The sequence below is a fragment of the Symphalangus syndactylus genome, chromosome 4 (assembly GCF_028878055.3).
Source record: "Symphalangus syndactylus isolate Jambi chromosome 4, NHGRI_mSymSyn1-v2.1_pri, whole genome shotgun sequence".
NCBI lineage: Eukaryota > Metazoa > Chordata > Mammalia > Primates > Hylobatidae > Symphalangus > Symphalangus syndactylus.
Window position 1 is genome coordinate 147,336,209 of NC_072426.2, and position 20,199 is coordinate 147,356,407.

General features: G+C 36.1%; 1 long non-coding RNA gene across 1 annotated transcript in view; it reads right to left on the reverse strand.

Moving 5' to 3' along the window:
• Positions 1-6,890: 6,890 nt before the first annotated feature.
• The window catches only part of LOC129481258 (uncharacterized), a 65,210-nt gene continuing 51,901 nt past the window's right edge, over positions 6,891-20,199 (reverse strand). Inside the window, exon 6 of the long non-coding RNA XR_010120620.1 lies at positions 6,891-8,414. This is a non-coding gene — a long non-coding RNA (uncharacterized lncRNA). The remainder of the gene's footprint in view (positions 8,415-20,199) is intronic.

A 20,199-nucleotide genomic window follows, 5' to 3' on the forward strand; every position in this document is an offset into this window, starting at 1 on the left:
TCTAATTTTCCCCAATCCCTTCTCTCACTGACTGTTCTCTTGTGGATATCTAGTAGTTAGTTTTCTTCTTCCTCTGTCCTCCCTGGATCGCTGTAACTGACCTGTTTCCATTGTCATGCAGGTTGCATCTAGGTCTTTCTTAACCTGTACCTAAGACCATTAGGGTACTCTAGAATCTGCTATTGTATATGTAAAATTTCCATCTAGATGTATTCCATGACTTCAGAAATCTACTTTGACAACTCGGTTCAGTGTTTTATTTTACGCTGCCTTACTTCTCCAACAGTGCCAGTGACAAACATTCTCTTGAGTCTCTGGACCTCCTTCTTTTTTTTTTTAAATATATATCATTTACAGAAAGGCAATACATTTCTATGTATAAAACGTTTCTCACATTTCCCACTCCCTTAGAGGTCCACTAAACAGCTTCATCTCTCAGTAAGGTTCCCTTAAGTGCCACCAACATAATTACCCCATGTTCATCATTCATACCACATCATCTCCATTCTGAAACTCTTCTCAATGGCTTTCAGGCTTATAGCTCCCCAAAATGGGCTGTATAAGCCACTTCATTCGGTCCTCATTCTAATATCACATTTAAGTCTTCCCTGAAACAATTTAGGGTGTGCCTTTTTCTCCAATCATGGCCCAACCTGTTGGTCTCTAAGGGCTTGGCAGAACTCCTTCTGAGCATTCCCTAGATTTCCACTTACACATATCATAGCCTCTTCCATTCCGTTCTACACATTGTAATTCTCTCCCTTTCATCTCGAACTCCTACTTCCATCAAGAAGTCTTTCCTTATTAACATGACATGCCCCAAATCTCTCCATTTACCAATTGTTTATTATTGCTGTTTTCATACTTTGGCTTTTTAAATTTCCATTTGGTAAATTCTCTTGTTATTCTCACATCTGTCTTGACTTTGTCTCAAAGGACACAGTCTTTAAAGTTTTCTTACCCATTTAATCTTAAATATGCGATGACAATTCTATGCTGTGTCCTTTTGTTTTTTCAAAAAAGTGTTTTTTCAAAAAACTGTTTTTCAAAAAGCTGTTCAAAAACACGTCTTGAAAAATTCATGTACCTTTTTCTACTAGGAAAACTTCAGTGTGTCATATTGGAGGTCAGTGATTCAGAAGGTAGATACTAGAGTCAGATGTGCTCGCACTGCATTCCCAGCCCAACCTTAATTATTGGTTCTGCATACTCAAGCAACTTAACTTTCCTGTTACCCAGTTTCCTCATCAGTTACACAGGAATAATCATAATACCTGTTCCTTAACATGGATGTGAGATTTTAATAAGAAAATACACTTAAGGAATTAAATGGAGTCTTGCACATAGTAACTGCTCAATAAAATACAACTATTACCAATTTATGCAAAAGTGGATATTTCAACATACTGGCCATTGGAAGAAGGGCTACAGACAGCAGAGTGGAAAATAATCTACTACTATCTTCAAAATAACTTGTACTATAAAATATTTGGTGTGGTTAGGTATTCAAGTTCTTACTTTAATTATAGTGAATCCTACTGACAAATTTCATATTTTTAATCATTTAGATTAAATTTAGTATGCATTGATCTAAAGAAAATTTATGCACACAGATATAGGAATTTCCCTGTGTGTTCTCAGTAATGAATATATGTAAATTTAAATGTTCTTCCTTGATTTGGTCCTCTTTACCAATCCAAATAGAAAGTCATATAATATAGCATTCTCATTCTACTGGAACATTAGCCATAAAAATTGATTCAGAGAAGTTTCTATATCTCTCTCCCAGCAACCATATTTACGTCTAAATTTTCCCAAGACCTATATTCAGTGGAATGATCCCATTCAGTAAGAAAACTTCCTGGTACCATGCTTGCAGATAGCGTATTATCAATTTAATTTAATAATGTTTTGCTATACATATAAAATAAAAACCAACATGTCCTAATTCCAATGTTTGAATATATTTATAGCAACTATATCTACATTTACATTAGTAAGTAAAATAAGCCTTGCAAACATCTTAAAAAATAAGGAGTTATTTTCCTAGTTCAGGAGCTGAAGGTCAAATACAAGCAGTTTTCTTAAGAAGATCAAAAAATGCTTCCAGTCAAGACCACAGGGTAAGTTGTGAATCATATCCAGCTCATTGGACACATAGAAATAATAGAAAATATAAAAACTAAGACCCTCTCCTAGAAGGTTAAAGAAGGATCAAAAGCAAGACAATCATCCATAATTTTGGTTGCCATAAAAAAATACCTTAGACTGCGTACATTACAAATATAATTTTTTTGACCACAGAGTCTGGAGGCTGAAAAATCCAAGACCAAGGTGCCAGCAGATTCAGTGTCTGGTGAGGACTCATTCCTCCTAGATGATGGCTTCTATGTGTCTTCACATGGTGAAAGGGGCAAACAGGCTTTCTCAAGCCCCTTTTACAGAACTAATCTCACTCATGAGGGCAGAGCCCTTATAACAATAACTTCCCAAAAGGTCACATTCCTTAATACCATCATATTGAGCATTAAGTTTCAATGTATGAATTTGAAGAGAACACCAACATTCAGACTATTGCAGAAATTGATTAAAATCATAGCCAAAGCACAAAGCTGTGGGTCAGGCTGAGGCCTGGGCTAGCAGCAGCCAGTAGCAGCTGGAAGGGAACAGGGTCTAAAATGTACTTGAAATTAGGTTTTGGTGTAGCTTTCCTATAAGTGAATAAAAGCCCCAGTAAGCCACTTAGGAATCAAGACTCATTGGAAGATATGAGACTAGAAGACGTAGGAGGACCCTGAGAATACAGATGTTGTCAGGACAGGACAAGAACCAAGACCATTCACCTCTGACCTTGGTGATTTGACATATATATCCCTGGTATCACTAATGACTAGGGATGCTAAACTAATGATATAAAGCAGGATGCTATACCATATGGAGGCAGCCACCTAACTCTAGAAAGGGAGGAAAAGACAGGGAGAAAAAGGGAAAGAGTACACTGGAAATTTTCCTTCGCTTTTCATCTCCAAAACACCCAAAGAAATCCTTTGATTGGGAAGACAGTTGACAAGCAATATAAATTCATTTTACAAAAAATTAAAATAGTATTACATAAAAAGATGATTTAAGTACATTTAAGCTTTCCAAATACATACAAGAAAATAAACCACAAGATGTCCATCAATGATAGACTGGATTAAGAAAATGTGGCACATATACAACATGGAATGCTATGCAGCCATAAAAAAGGATGGGTTTATGTCCTTTGTAGCAACATGGATGAAGCTGGAAACCATCATTCTGAGCAAACTATTGCAAGGACAGAAAACCAAGCACCACATGTTCTTACTCATAGGTGGCAATTGAACAATGAGAACACTTGGACACAGGGCAGGGAACATCACACAATGGGGCCTGTCATGGGGTGAGGGGATGGGGGAGGGATAGCATTAGGAGAAATACCTAATGTAAATGATGACTTAATGGGTGCAGCGAACCAACACAGCACATGTACACATGTGTAACAAGCCTGCACGTTGTGCACATGTACCCTAGAACTTAAAGTATAATTTAAAAAAATAAAAATAAAAAATAAAAATAAAATAAAATGCAATTTTCAAAAAAAAAGAAAAGAAACCACAAGAAAATTTGTGAAAGAAAAAATCAGAAAAAGAAGAAAAGAAACGAGGAAAAAATAAAAAGTCAGATATAAAATTCAAAATAACAGAAATAAGAGATTATAATTGAAATGACTCAATAGTATAGATAAATATTAGACGGGACACAGTAAAAGAATTAGATAGTACTTCAGCAAAAGCACAGAACTTAGTTCAGAGAGATAGAAAAGGTAAAAATACATAAACATACATTTAATAGAAAAGTTAAGTGATATGGAGAATAAATGGAGAGCTGCAACAGGTGCCTATTAGATGTTTTTGGAAGTATAGTGGAGTGAATTGTATGAAACAACATTATAATTTACAGTCTCTGAAAATTTTCCAAGTGAAGGAAATAGATAAAATAATGAATTATATGACTGCATTATATGACTGCAAATGTACTTGAACTATAAGCAAGATAAATAAGTACATTAAAACATAGTAAAAATGTAGAAACAAAAAGATAAAAAGAAAAATCCTAAAAGCCATCACATAGAAAAAAAATATATTATGTTAGGAGGAAAACAAATTGCACCAGTATCAATAGATGCCAGAAGGCAACACAATAATATTTTTAAGGAAGTAAGAAAATAGGGTTCTTAAATTAAAAATTATTATCCTGGTTATCTGTCTTTGGAGATTAAAGGTACAATATATTTTCCAAAATAGGATAAAGGAATGTATCTACCACAAGCTTTTTCTTAAAAGAACAAAACAGCAAAATGAAAAGTAAATCTTGAAGGAAGGAATAAATAAGAGATACTTTGCATTGTTTAACTTGTTAGAAAAGTTTATAATCTTGTGTGCCCGTTAAATTTAAGGACAAAAATACAATCAACATCTTCCAAACACAGAAAAAATAACTGAGTATAACACTGTCAAGCAAACATAAGTCAGTTGTTATCAGCTAAATTTTGATTCCCAAAATTCATATGCGGAAGACCTAAGCCACAGTACCTCAGAATGTGACTGTATTTGCAGATAAAGCCTTTAAAGAGCCGATTAAGTTAAAATAAGGTCATGTGGGTGGGGCCTTAATTAAGTTAAAATGAGATCATGGGAGCGGGGTCCTAATGCAGTGTGACTGGTGCCCTTATAAAAAGAGGAAATTTGGACAGGCAAGAGAGGTATCAGAAACACACATACACAGAGGAAAGATCACGCGAGGACACAGGGAGAAGGTGGCCACCTGCAAACCACAGAGATACGCCTCAGAGGAAATCAAACCTGCAAACATCTTACTTTTGGACTTCTACCCTCCATAACTCTGAGAAAATAAATTTGGGTTGTTTAAGCTACACAGCCTGTGTTATTCTGTTATGGTAACACTAGCAAACTAATACAGCAGGAAAGGAGGGGAGAGAAGCAGCAAATGATTGATAAACAGATACAAGTTGATATATTAAGTGATATAATGAAGTTAATATAATAAATTCATAATGATGTTGATACAATGAAGTCCAAATATATAAGCAATTCAAGTAAATTAACCTGGCATACTATAAGAGATTAGCAGATGGATTTTTTTAAATCTGTTGCATGATGTTTACAAAACACACACACTTGAATACATGTACATACACACACAATTGCAACTAAAACAAAACTGCACAGAAAATTTGCAAATATAGTGATGAAAAATATATTATGCAGATATTAGAAGAGTTTTATACAGCAATGTTAATATCAGACAAAATAAGCTTAAAATGAAAAAATTATTACTATGAATAGTAGCATTCCATTATTTTAAAAAGAAAAATAAATCACAATGTTATCATCCAAAACAGATTTCTACTTAAAGAAAAATTGTCAGAATTGCAAGGAGAAATTGACAAGTTCATAGTTACAGTGAGAGTTTTTATTATACCCACAAATTGACAAAATAAGACATGAATGATTTAAACAACAAAAATAACAAAAGCACCTTGAAGCCAATAAGTGGAAAAGGTATATTTATTTCAGCAATTTGAAACATTTTCAAAAGTGGGTAACATGACTTTTTTAAAAATAGATTTTAGTTTTTCAGAGCAGCTCTAGGTTCAAAGCAAAATTGGATGAAAAGTACAGAGGTGTCCCATGTACAGTAGTGGATGCCTGAAAGCCTGGATATACCTAAACCTACAGGTAACATGTTTTATCTATATGTACCTACCTATAATAAAGTTTAACTTATAAATTAGGCACAGTAAGAGGTTAACAATAACTAGTAATAAAAGAACAATTATAACAATATAATGTAATAAAAATTATATGAATGTGTGATCTCTCTCTCCCTCAATATATAATATTTTTGGACCGCATTTGATTACAAGTTTCTTTTTCTTGTTTTATTGACTAGGATTATTAACTAGGACTTCTAATATGATGTTGAAAAGCAGTGGTGAGACGTTCTTGCCTTGTTCCTGATCTTAGTGAAAAATCTTCAAGTTTCTCACTATCAAGTATGATGTTAGTTGTAGGTATTTTGTAGATATTTTGTATTAAGTTCAGAAAGATCCTCCCGTTCTTTGTTTACTGAGAGTTTTTATCATTAATAGGTGCTAGATTTTGCCAAATGATTTTGCTGCATCTACTAATATGGTCATGTGATTTTCTTCTTTATCCTATTGATGTGGTAGATTATATTAATTGATTTTTGAATATTAAATCAGCCTTGCATACTTGGGATAAATCCCACTTACTTGTGGTATATAATTCTTTTTATACATCGTTGGATTCAATTTGCTAATATTTTGTCAAGGATTTTTGCATTATGTTCATGAGAGAAATTGGTCTGTAGTTTTCTAATAATAGTTTTGCCTGGTTTGTGTATTAGTATAATGCTGGCCTATAGATTAAGTTAGGAAATATTTCCTCTACTTTTATCTCTTGAAAGAAATTATATAGAATTAGTACAATTCCTCCTAAAATCATTGGCAGAATTCACCAGTGAGCCCATCTGGCCTGGTGCTTTCTGTTTTGGAAAATTATTCAGTATTAATTATTAATTAAGTTCAATTTATTTAATAGATATAGGCCCATTCGGATTGTCTATTTCTCCTAGTGTGAGTTTTGGCAGGTTGTGTGTTTCAACAAATTAGTCTATATTATTTATGTTATAAAATTTGTAGGCATAGAGTTATCCATAATATTACTGTATTATTTTGTTAATCACTATAGAACCTATAATGATACCCTATCTTTCATTTCAGCTATGAATGATTCGTATTCTTCTTTTTTTCTTAGGCTGGCTAGAGGCCTATCAATTTTATTGATCTTTTAAAAAAAACAACGTTTGGTTTCATTGATTTTTCTCTATTGATTTCCTATTTTCAATTTCATTTATTTCTTTGCTGTTGTGAATACTGCTGCAATAAACATACGAGTGGGTGTGTCTTTATAGTAGAATGATTTATAATTTTGGGGATATATACCCAGTAATGGGATTGCTGGGTCAAATGGGATTGCTGGGTCAAATGGTATTCCTGGTTCTAGATCCTTGAGGAATCGCCACACAGTCTTCCATAATGGTTGAACTAGTTTACACTCCCACGAACAGTCCAAAAGCATTCTTATTTCTCCACATCCTCTCCAGCATCTGTTGTTTCCTGACTTTTTAATGATTGCCATTCTAACTGGCGTGAGATGGCATCTCATTGTGGTTTTGATTCGCATTTCTCTAATGACCAGAGATGATGAGTTTTTTCCTATGTTTTTTGGCTACATAAATGTCTTCTTTTGAGAAGTGTCTCTTCATATCCTTTGCCCATTTTTGGATGGGGTTTTTGTTTTTTTTCTTGTAAATTTGTTTAAGTTCTTTGTAGATTCTAGATATTAGCCCTAATATCTATCTAACCCAGATGGATAGATTGCAAAAATTTTCTCCCATTCTGTAGGTTGCCTGTTCAGTCTGATTATGGGATAATTTCTTTTGCTGTGCAGAAGCTTTTTAAACATTAGATCCCATTTGTCAATTTTGGCTTTTGTTGCCATTGCTTTTGGTGTTTTAGTCATAAAGTCATTGCCAATGCCTATGTCCTGAATTGTATCATTAGGATTTCATCTAGGGTTTTTATGGTTTTAGGTATTACATTTAAGTCTGTAATGCATTTTGAGTTAATTTTTGTATAAGGTGTAAGGAAGGGGTCCAGTTCTCTGTATTTCCTGAATTTGAATGTTGGCCTGTCTTGCTAGGTTGGGAAGTTCTCCTGGATAATATCTTGAAATGTGTTTTCCAACTTGGTTCCATTCTCCCCATCTTTCAGGTACTCCAATCCGTCATAGGTTCATTCTTTTTACACAGTCCCATGTTTCTCAGAGGTTTTGTCCACTCCTTTTCATTCTTTTTTCTCTAATATTGTACAATGGTCTTATTTCAGCAAGATAGTCTCACATGTTTTATATTCTTTCTTCCCCTTGATTGATTTGGCTATTAATACTTGTGTATGCTTCACAAAGTTCTTGTGCTGTGTTTTCAACTCCATCAGGTCATTTATGTTCCTCTCTAAATTGGTTATTCTAGTTAGCCACTCCTCTAAACTTTATCAAGGTTCTTAGCTTCTTTGCATTGGGTTAGAACATACTCCTTTACCTCAGTGAAGTTTGTTATTATCCACCTTCTGAAGCCTACTTCTGTCGAATCATCCATCTCATCCTCCATCCAGTTTTGTGCCCTTGCCAAAAAGTTGTTGCAATCATTTGTAGGAGAAAAGGCACTCTGGCCTTTTGGGTTTTCAGCATTTTTCCGTTGATTCTTTCTCACCTTCATGAGTTCATCTACAAAATCAATGTGCAAAAATCACAAGCATTCCTATACACCAATAGACAAGCAGAAAGCCAAATTATGAATGATCTCCAATTCACAATTGCTACAAAGAGAATAAAATAAATAGGCATACAGCTAGCAAGGGACGTGAAGGACCTCTTCAAGGAGAACTACAAACCACTGCTCGAGGAAATAAGAGAGGACACAAACAAATGGAAAAACACTCCATGCTCATGGACAGGAAGAATCAATATTGTGTAAATGGCCATACTGCTCAAAGTAATTTATACATTCAATGCTATCCCCATCAAGCTTCCATTGACTTTCTTCACAAAATTAGAAAAAACTACTTTAAATTTAATATGGAATGAAAAAAGAGCCCATATAGCCAAGACAATCCTAAGCAAAAAGAACAAAGCTGGAGGCATCATGCTACCTGACTTCAAACTGTACTACAAGGCTATGGTAAACAAAAGAGCATGGTACTGGTACCAAAAGAGATATACAGACAAATGGAACAGAACAGAGGCTTCAGAAATAATGCCACACATCTACAACCATCTGATCTTTGACAAACCGGACAAAAACAAGAAGTGGGGAAAGGATTCCCTATTTAATAAATGATGTTGGGAAAACTGGCTAGCCATATGCAGAAAATTGAAACTGGACCCCTTTTTATAAAACTAATATAACATTGATCCTCAAATCACATTCATTACTGACTTTTTAAAGTTCTGAGTCAAAACTACAGGAACAGTTTTCTAACCAGACAAAACAAACTTATCTAAAAACTGTAGTAAAATTCATTTCAAAAATGATGGTGTGAGAGTATGACACATAATTTCCCAAGAACAAAAAATTTACCAGCTAAAGATTATTTTAAAACAAACATTTAAAGTTTCTGTAAATTTGCCAAGGAGAAATCGGCTTCAAATAGCAAATAAAGAAACATATATTCAAAAAGATTTAATAAATCTTAATATGATCAGTGAGAATCTGTGGCATTTGAGCCATGACCCATTCATAACTTCTTCCTCCAGCTCAGTGTGTTGGCAGTTTTACTCTGAGCATGTGCAGCCAAGAAGGTAGGGGTCTCTCTCCACCTTGCTTTCCACGTAGCGGTATGGTTTCATGCTGGGAGGGGCAGACCACTAGCATTTTTCATCCCTATCTTCTGTTCCATATTTCAGAAGCAATATTCCAGATAGACATGGCTGAAGGAATCTATCTCCCTTCCTCCACTCAACCCCCACTAACAGAGAAGCTCTACTAGAAGGAGCGTAGGCTGAGAATACAAGACCTTAAATGCTTCCGTCAAAACTCACTTGTAAATTAGAGAAAATATTCACAAATATCCACAAGCTATGCATAGGCAAAGGTCCAATATCCAGCATCTATAAGGAAATTAAACAATTCAACAAGTGAAAAACAAATAACCCCATTAAAACGTGAGCAAAGGACATGAACAGACACTTCTCAAAAGAAGATATAAATGCAGCCAATAAGCATATGACAAAAAATGCTCAGCATCACTAATCAATAGTGAAATGCAAATCAAAACCGTAATGAGACACCATCTCACACCAGTCACAATGGCTATTATTAAAGAGTGAAAAAATAACAGATACTGACAAGGCTATGGAGAAAAAGGAACACTTATATGTGGTTGGTGGGAGTATAAATTAGTTCAGCCATTGTGGAAAGTAGTTTGAAGATTTTTCGAAGAACATAAAAGAGAACTACCATTTGACCCAGGAATCCTATTGCTGGGTATATATCCAAGGGAAAATAAATTGTTCTGCCGTAAATACACAGGCACTCACATGTTAATTGCAGCACTATTCACAATAGCAAAGGCATGGAAACAACAAATGTGCCCGTCAGTGATGAATTAGATTCTTTTTTAAAAGTGCTACATATACACCATGGAACACCGTGCAGCCATAAAAAAGAACAAGATTGTGTGATTTGCAGGGTCATGGATGGAGCTGGAGGCAATTATTCTAAGCAAATTAATGCAGAAACAGAAAACCAATACTGTATGTTCTTACTTATAAGTGGGAGCTAAACATTGGGTACTCAGGACATAAAGATGGGAACAAACACTGGAGACCACTAGAGAGGGATGAGGGGGAGAGGCAAAGGCTGAAAAACTACCTATTGGGTACTATGCTCACTACCTGGGTGATGGGATCATTTGTACCTCAAACCTCAGTGACACACAATATACTCATGTAACAAACCTGCATATGTACCACCCAACCTAAAATAAAAGTTGAAAATTTTGAAAAGTCAATGAATGCTACAAAAGTATTTTTATAAAAATAAAATTAAAATAAAATAAATTAAACTCACTTGTAATGATTCCATACTAGTAGGAGCAATTTAAGAAGACCAGGGTCGGCAGGGCATGGTGGCTAACATCTGTAGTCCCAGCACTTTGGGAGGCCGAGGAGGGTGGATCACCTGGGGTCAAGAGTTCAAGAACAGCCTGGCCAACATGGTGAAACCCCGTCTCTACTAAAAATACAAAAATCGCTGGGCGTGGTAGCTCGCGCCTGTAGTTCCAGCTACTTGGGGGAGGTTGAGGCAGGAGAATCTCTTGAACCCAGGAGGCGGAGGTTATGGTGAGTGGAGATAGCGCCACTGCACTCCAGCTTGGGCGACAGAACAACACTCCATCTCAAAAAAAAAAAAAAAAAAAAAAAAAGAAAGACCAGGGTCTATTGTTCCCACCCAGAGCTCTGTTCATAGAGCAGGGGTTTTACTCTGAGAGAAGTGGGTCTCTTCTTGGCCAGAGTTCCAGGGAAGTGGCACAGAGTTTGTGCCTACAGGGAACAACAGATTATAATAACAGACAATGCCACAACTGTGCTTAAGAGAACTGACTATACTTGGAACAGAGTATGAGGAAGTCCGTGCCAAAAGGTATTGTGGAAAACAATGAAGATATTGATGGTGAGCAGTTAAGAGGTGGCTGATACCGGTGGAGCATTTCTAATTCAAAAACCTGAAATCCAAAATGCTCCAAAATCTGAAACTTTTTGATCACCAACATAATGCCACCTATAGAAAAATTCACACCTAATCTTATGTGATAGGCCAGTCACAACTTTGTTTTATATGCAAAATTATTTAAAATATTATATAAAACTAAATTCAGGCAAGTGTGTAAGGTTTATATGAAATGTAAATGAGTGTTGGTAAAGGTAATTATAAAATAATTGTAAAAGACAGTATATTGCATATTTCTTTTTTATGAATCAATTGATTTAAAAATAAATTTTATAAGACAATATGTATACAACTATTATTGGACTTATAACATAAAACATGTAATGCACTTGGCAACCACAGCAAAAAAGACATGGATGAAAACAAAGCTGTGTTACAGCACAAAAATGACACCAGGTGGCAACTAGAATTCACAAGGAGAAATTAAGGGAACTAGAAATTGCAAATAAAATGCAAAATAATGTAACAAATTCCATAAATATGTAATAGTCTTCCTTTCTTCTCTCAAAATATATAAAATTCTAGTAAAAATTATGACAATAAATTTTTGGACAGGTTACACATATAGACTTAAAATGCACAAAAATAGTAGCAGAAATGAGAGAAGGAAACAAAATTTGATAAGAGTAAATTGCATTTTCCTATGATTAAGTTAGTGTAAATCAGAAGTAGATTCTGATAAGTTAAGATGTTTTTGTACTCTTGGAATGACCATTAAATTTTTTTAAACATATATTTTAAAATCATTAAAGAAATTAAATGGTACACTAGAAAATATTCAGTTAATACAAAAGATGGCAGTAAAGGAGGAACAAAGAAAAAATAAGAGATGTATAGCAAACAAAAAACAAAAATTCAATTATACCAATAATAACATTAAAGTGAATGTATTAACAATCCAATCAAAAGGCAGAAATTGTCAGACTGGAGGGAAAATCCAGATCTAAATATATGCTGTCTAAAGGAGACACATTCTATTTATTTATTTATTTATCTATTTTCCACTTTTATTTTAGGTTCAGGGGTACATGAGCAGGTTTGTTATATAGCTAAATTGCATGTCACGGGAATTTGGCATACAGATTACTTCCTCACTCACATAATCAGCATAGTACCTAATATGTAGTTTTTCCAGCCTCATTTCCTCCCACCTTCCACCCTCACGCAAACCATGGTGTCTGTTCTTCCCTTCTTTTTGTCCATGTATGCTCAGTGTTTAGTTCCCACTTATAAGTGACAACATGTAGTATTTGGTTTTCTGTTACTGTGTTAGTTTGTTTAGGATAATGGCCTCCAGGTTCATCCATGTTGCTGCAAAGAACATGATGTCATTATTTTTTATGGCTGTAGAGTATCCTGTGGTGTATATGTACCACATTTTTTTAACCCAGTCTACTGTTGATGTGCGTTTAGGTTGATTCTATGCATTTGCTATTGTGAATAATGCTGCAATGAACATATGTGTGCAGGTGTCTTTATAGTAGAACATTTTATTCCAGTAATGGGACTGCTGGGTCAAATGGTAGTTCTGTTTTAAGTTCTTTGAGAAATCACCAAACTTATTTCCACAATGGCTGAACTAATTTACATTCCCACAGCAGTGTATAAGCATTTCCTTTTATCTACAACTTCACCAGCATCTGTTAGTTTTTGGCTTTTTAACAATAGCCATCTGACTCGTGTGAGATGGTATCTCATTGTGGTTTTGATTTGCATTTCTCTAATGATTAGTGATATGGAGCATTTTCTTCATATGCTTATTGGCTGCATGTCTTTTAAAAATCATCTGTTCATGTCCTTCGCCCACTTTTTAATGGGGTTGTTTTTTGTTTATAAATTTAAATTCCTTAAAGATGCTGGACACTAGACTTTTATCAGATGCATGGTTTGCAAATATTTTATCACATTCTATAGTCTGTCTACTCTGTTGACAGTTTCATTTGCTGTGCAGAAGCTGTTTAGTTTAATTAGGTTACAATTATCAATTTTGGTTTTGTTGCAATTGCTTTTGGGGTCTTCATCATGAAATCCTTGACAAGTCCCATGTCCAGATGGTATTCCCTAAGTTATCTTCCAGGGTTGTTATAGTTTTAGGTTTTATGTTTAAGTCTCTAATCCATCTTGAGTTTTTTTATATGGTGTAAGAAAAGGGTCTAGTTTTGATCTTCTGCATAGGGCTAGCCACGTATCTTAGCACAATTGATTGAATAGGGAGTCCTTTCCCTGTTGCTTGCTTTTGTCTATTTTGTCAACTATCAGATAGTTGTAGGAGTGCAGCTGTATTTCTGGGCTCTCTATTCTGTTCTATTGGTCTACTGTTGATGTGCATTTAGGTTGATTCCATGCATTTGCTGTTGTGAATAATGCTGCAAAACATCTGTTTTTGTACCAGTACTGTGCTGTTTTGGTTACTGTAGCCTTGTAGTATAGTTTGAACATGGGTAACATAATGCCTCCAGCTTTGTTCTTTTTGCTTAGAATTGCCTTGGCTATTCAGGCTCTTTTTTGGTTCCTATGAATTTTTAAACAGTTTTTTCTAGTGCTGTGAAGAATGTCATTGGTAGTTTGATAGGAATAGCATTGAGTCTGTAAGTTCCTTTGGCCATATGGCCATTTCATATTGATTCTTCCAATACATGAATATGAAGTGTTTTTCTTTTTTTTTTTTTTTTTTTTTTTTTTTGAGACGGAGTCTCGCTCTGTCGCCCAGGCTGGAGTGCAGTGGCGCAATCTCGGCTCACTGCAAGCTCCGCCTCCTGGGTTCACGCCATTGTCCTGCCTCAGCCTCTCCGAGTAGCCGAGACTACAGGTGCCCGCCACCACGCCCGGCTAATTTTTTGTATTTTTAGTAGAGACAGGGTTTCACCGTGGTCTCGATCTCCTGACCTCATGATCCGCCCACCTCGGCCTCCCAAAGTGCTGGGATTACAAGCGTGAGCCACCGCGCCCGGCCGTGTTTTTCCATTTGTTTGTGTCATCTCTCATTTCTTTAAGCAATATTTTGTGATTCACACTCTAGAGTTCTTTTACCTCCCTTTTTAGTTGTATTACTAAATATTTTATGTTTTGTGGCAGTTGTGAATGGGATTGCCTTCCTGATTCACCTCTTGGCTTCGTTGTTGTTGGACTGTTGGAATGCTAGTGATTTTTGTACAATAATTTTGTATACTGAAACTTTTCTGAAGTTGTCTATCAGATCAAGGAGCTTTGAAGTAAAGACCATGGAGTTTCCTATATTCAGTATCATATCATTTGCAAACAGGGTTAGTTTTACTTCCTCTCTTTCAATATGAATGCCTTTTATTTGTTTCTCTTGCCTGATTGCTCTAGCTAGAACTTCCATAACTATATTGAATAGGAGAGGTTAGAGAGGGCATCCTTGTCTTGTTCCAGTTTTCAAGGGGAATTCTTCCAGCAGGAGACACATTTTAAATTCAAAGATACAAATAGGTTTAAAGTAAAAAAAGAAAGGAAAATAATATTTGTTGCAATTGCTTTACTAATATCAGACAAGATAAACTAAAATAAACAGTGTCACTAGTGAAAAAGATGAACATGAACATTTTATAATGATGAAATAGTCATCTTAAAATATATATATTTATTTATTTATAAAATAACAGAGGCCCAGAATACATGAAGTAAAAGCTGGCAGAATTAAAAGAAGAAATGCATGATTCAACAATTATAGCTGGAAATTTTAATATTACACTTTCAAAAATGTATAGAACAAAAAAGATTAATAAGTGTATGAAAGATTTGAAAAACATTGTAAGCCAGTTATACCTAATAGACATCTAGAATACTGTACCTATTCTTTTCAAGTGCAGTTTGGAACATTTGTCAGAATAGATCATATGGTAGGCCATAAAACAAGCCTCAATAAATTTAAAAAATTAAAATCATGCAAAGTGAGTTATTTTACCACAATGGAAAAGAATTAGAAATCAACAACAGAAGAACAAGACAAGGGTATTACTTTTGCCATATTGTCTTACACTGTAATGGAGGTTCTAGCTATGGCAATTTGGTAAGAAAAAGAAATAAATGCATCTGGAATGGAAATGAAGAAATAAAACTGCTGCTATTTGAAGACAACCCAATCTTATATATAAAAAATTTTAAGCAATCCACTAAAAGCCTATTGAAATTAATAAATAAGGTCAGAGGGGCTACAGGATACAAGATCAATATTCCAAAATCAATTTTATTTCTCTTCACTAGCAATGAACAATCTGGAAAATAAATTCAGAAAACAATTGTATTTGCAGTAGCATCAAAAATAATAAAATACTTGGAAATGAACTTCATAAAAGCTATGCATTGTTAAAAGAAATTAAAGAAGATATAAATAAATGAAAAGACATTCATGTTCATGGATTAGAAGACAATATTGTTAACATGCAATACTCTGCAAATTGATCTACATACTAAACAAAAATGCCTATAAAAAATCCCAGCTGGCTTTTGATATAATAACCCTAAAATTACTATAGAAATGCAAGAGACATCAAATAACCAAAACCATCTTGAAAAAAAAATGCAACATTAGAGGATTCACACTTTCTGATTTAAAAAACTACTACAAAGCTACACAGTGGAAATATTGACATAAGAATAGACATCTAGATCAATAGAATAGAATTGAGGGTAAACCTTCACATTTATGATCCTTTCATTTTCAACACCAATGCCAAGACAATAAAATGGGGAAAGAATAATCTTTTCAACTAAAGGTGCTGGAACAACTGGATATTCACATGTAAAAGAATAAAGATAAACCCCTACCTCACACCATCCACAAAAATTAATTCAAAATGAATCATAGACCTAAAGAAAAAATAGTGTGCTTCCTTAAAATTGTAAAAGTGTGTACATCAGAGGATAACATCAAGAAAGTGAAAAGAGAGGAGAAAATATTTCCAAATTATGTATTTGATAAAAAGCTTTTATCCAGAACATATAAAGAACACTTACAACTCAATAATAAAAAGGCAAATAATTCAATTTAAAAATAGGCAAAGGATTTGAACAGTTATTTCTCCAAAAAAGATAACAAATGGGCAATAATCACCTGAACAGATGTTCATCATTATTAGTCATTTGTGAAGTGCAAACCAAAACCACAATGAGATACCACTTCCAAAACACTAGATTACTAATCAAAACAACAGGATACGAAGAAATTGGGACCTTCATACGTTGCTGGTGGAAACATAACAAGACATATATAGCATCTATGGAAAATAGTTCAGCAGTTCCTTAGAAGACTAGCCATAGAATTATTACCCAGAAATTTCACTCCTGGGTATATACTCAGGAGAAATAGAAACATACGTCCACAAAAAAATTGTACATGAAAAATTGTACATGTTTATAGTAGCATTATTCACAATAAGCAAAAAGTAGAAACAATCCAAATATCCATTAACTAATGAATGGATGAATAAAGTATGGTATAATCAAAAGGAATAAAAATCTGATACATGTGCAATATAGATGAAACTTAAAAATCTTATGCTAAGTCAAAAAGTCAAAAAACTAGTCACAAAACAAACAGTTTTTGTATGAATCCTTTTTATTTAAAGTGGTCTGAGAAGGCAAATATATAGACATGTCATGATTAATTTTTTATGTCAACATGACTGGGTAAAGAAATGACCAGATATCCAGTGAACACATTTTTGGATATGTCTATGAGGGGGTGTGTTAGGCCATGCTTGCATTGCTTTAAAAAAAAAACCTGAGACTGGGCTATTTATTTTATCTTTTTTAAAAAAGAGGTTTAATTGGCTTAAGGGTCTGCAGGCTGTGCAGTAAGCATAGCGGCATCTGCTTCTGGGGAGGCCTTGGAAAACTTAAAATCATGGTAGAACCATGAAGGGAAAGCAAGCACATCATATGGCCAGAGAAGCAGAAAGAAAGAGTAGGAGGAGGTGCCACACATAGTTTAATGACTAGATCTCACGTGAACTCAGAGTGAGAGCTCATTTATCACCAAGAGGATGGCCAAAGCTATTCATGACAGATCCACCCACATGACCCAAATACCCCCCACCAGGCCTGACATCCAACACTGAGAATTACATTTCAACCTAAGATTTGGGTGGGGACCAATACCTAAGCTATATTATCCCACCCCTGACCCCTCCCAAATCACATGTCCTTCTCACATTGCAAAACACAATTATGCCTTCCCAATAATCCCCCCAAAGTCTTAACTCATTCCAGCACTAACTCAAAAGTCCAAAGTCAGATCTGAGATAAGGAAAATCTATGAGCCTGTAAAATCAAACCAAATTAGTTACCCTCAAGATACAATGGGAGTATAGGCACTAGGTAAATATTCCTTTTTCAAATGGGAGAAATCAGCCAAAAGAAAGAGGCTACAGGTCCCATGCAAGTTTGAAACCCAGCAGGGCAGTCATTAAATTGTAAAAGTCCAAAATAATTTTCTTTGACTCCATATCCTGCATCCAGGTAACACTGGTGCAAGGGGGTGGGCTCTCAAGGCCTTGGGCAGCTCCATCTCTGTGGCTTTTCAGGGTGCAAGCCCCGTGACTGCTCTCATGGGCTGGAGTGAGTGCCGTGGCTTTTTTAGGCACAAGGTGCAAGCTATCAGTGAATCTATCATTCTTGGGTATGGAGGGCAGTGGCCCCCTTCTCACAGCTTCAATAGGGAGTGCCCCAGTAAGGACTCTGTGTGAGAGCTCCAATCTCACATTTCCCCTTGGCACTGCCCTAGTAGGGATCATCTGCGGGGGTTCTGCTTCTGAAGCAGCCTTCTGCCTGAACACCCAGCCTTTTCCATACATCCTCTGAAATCTAGGTGAAGGCTGCCAAGCCTCATTTGCTCTTGTATTCTGGGTGCCTGCAAGCTTAACACCATGTGTAAGCCACCAAGGCTTACAGCTTGCATTCTTCAAAGTGGCAGCTTGAGCTGTACCTGGGCCCTTTTAGAGCCCCAGCTGGAGCTGGAGCTGGAGCTGGAGTGGCCTGGATTTGGGGAGCAGTGTCTCAAGGCTGTTTAGGGCAGTGGGGCCCTGGGCCTGGCCCATAAGATCATTCATTCCTCATAGGCCTCAGGACCTGTGACAGGAGGGGCTGCCATGAAGGTCTCTGAAATGCCTTTGAGGCCTTTTTCTCATTGTCTTGGCTATTAGCACTTGGCTCCTTTTTAGTTACACAAATATCTCTAGCAAGTGGTGGCTTTACAGCCTGCTTGAATTCCTCTCCTCAGAAAGCTTTTTCTTTCTCTGCCATACAGCCAGGCTCCAAATTTTCCAAACTTTTGTGCTCTGCTTCTTGTTTAAATATAAATTTCAACTTTAGGTCATTTCTTTGCTACCACATCTGAGTGTTAGAAGCAGCCAAGCCACCTCTTGAGCACTGTGCTGCTTAGAAATTTCCTCTGCCAGATACCCTAAATCATCACTGTTTCATTTAAACTTCTACAGACCCCCAAGACATGGACAGGATGCAGCCAAGCCCTTTACTAAGGCATAACATATGTGACCTTTTTTCCAGTCCTCAATAAGTTCCTCATTTCCATCTGAGACGTCAGCAGTCTGGCCTTCACTGTCCATATCACTATTAGCATTTTGGTCACAACTATTTAACTAGTCCTAATAAGTTCCAAACTTTCCCTCAGCTTCATGTCTTCTTTTGAGCCTTCTAAACTCTTCCAATCTATGCCCATTATCCAGTTCCAAAGCTTCTTCCACATTTCCAGGTATCTTTATAGCAATGTTACACTCTTTTCCAAACAGAAATTGGTACCAATTTTTTGTGTTAGGCCATTCTGGAATTTCTTTAAATACATACTCAAGACTTGGTAATTTATTGGGTTTAAGTGACTCAAGATTCTGCAGGCTGTAGAAAGCATAGTGACATCTGTTTCTGGGGAGGCCTCAGGAAGCTTACAATCATGGCAGAAGGTGAAGGGGGAGATGTATATCACATGGTCAGAGCAGAAGCAAGAGAGAGAAGTAGAGAGCAGATGGGGGAGGTGCCACAAACTTTTAAATGACCAAATCTCAGGCCTATGAACTCAGAGCAAGAGCTCACTTATCACCAAGAGAATGGCTCATGCCATTCATGAAGGATATACTCCCATGACCCAAACACCTCCCACCAGGGCTCACCTCCAGCATTAGAGATTGTATTTAAACATGAGCTTTGGGCAGAGACCAACTATACCAGACCCTATCAGGTGCTTCTGAAAGAGATTAGAGTTTGAGTCAATGGACTGAGTAGAGGAAATTCACCCTCACCAATGTGGGATGATATCCTATTCACAAAGGGCCCCAGTACAACAGAAAGGTGGAGGGAAGATGACTTTTCTGTCTCTGTTTTTGAGCTACAACATCCATCTTCTCCTGGCCTGGGACATTGGATCTCCTTGTTCTTGGGCCTTTGGAGCCTGGGACTTGAACCAGCAGCTTCACAGGTCCTCAGGCTTTGGGCCTCAGACTTGGAGTTATACCATCAGCTCCCCTGTTTTTTAAGACTTTGGATTTGGACTAAATTACACCATTGGCTTTTCTGGTTCTCCAGCTTATAGACAGCATATTGTGGAACTTCTTGGTCTCCAGAATAAACATCCACTTACATATCTGTATATATTCTATGGGTTCTGTTTCTCTGGAGAGCCTCGACCAACACACGGCCAAAAGTAGGGTTCATGGTTGCCTAGGGCTGGGCTGCAGTGAGAATTGGCAGCAACTGCCAATGGACATGGGGTTTCTTTTTGAGGTGAAAAAAAGGTTTTAAAATTAGATT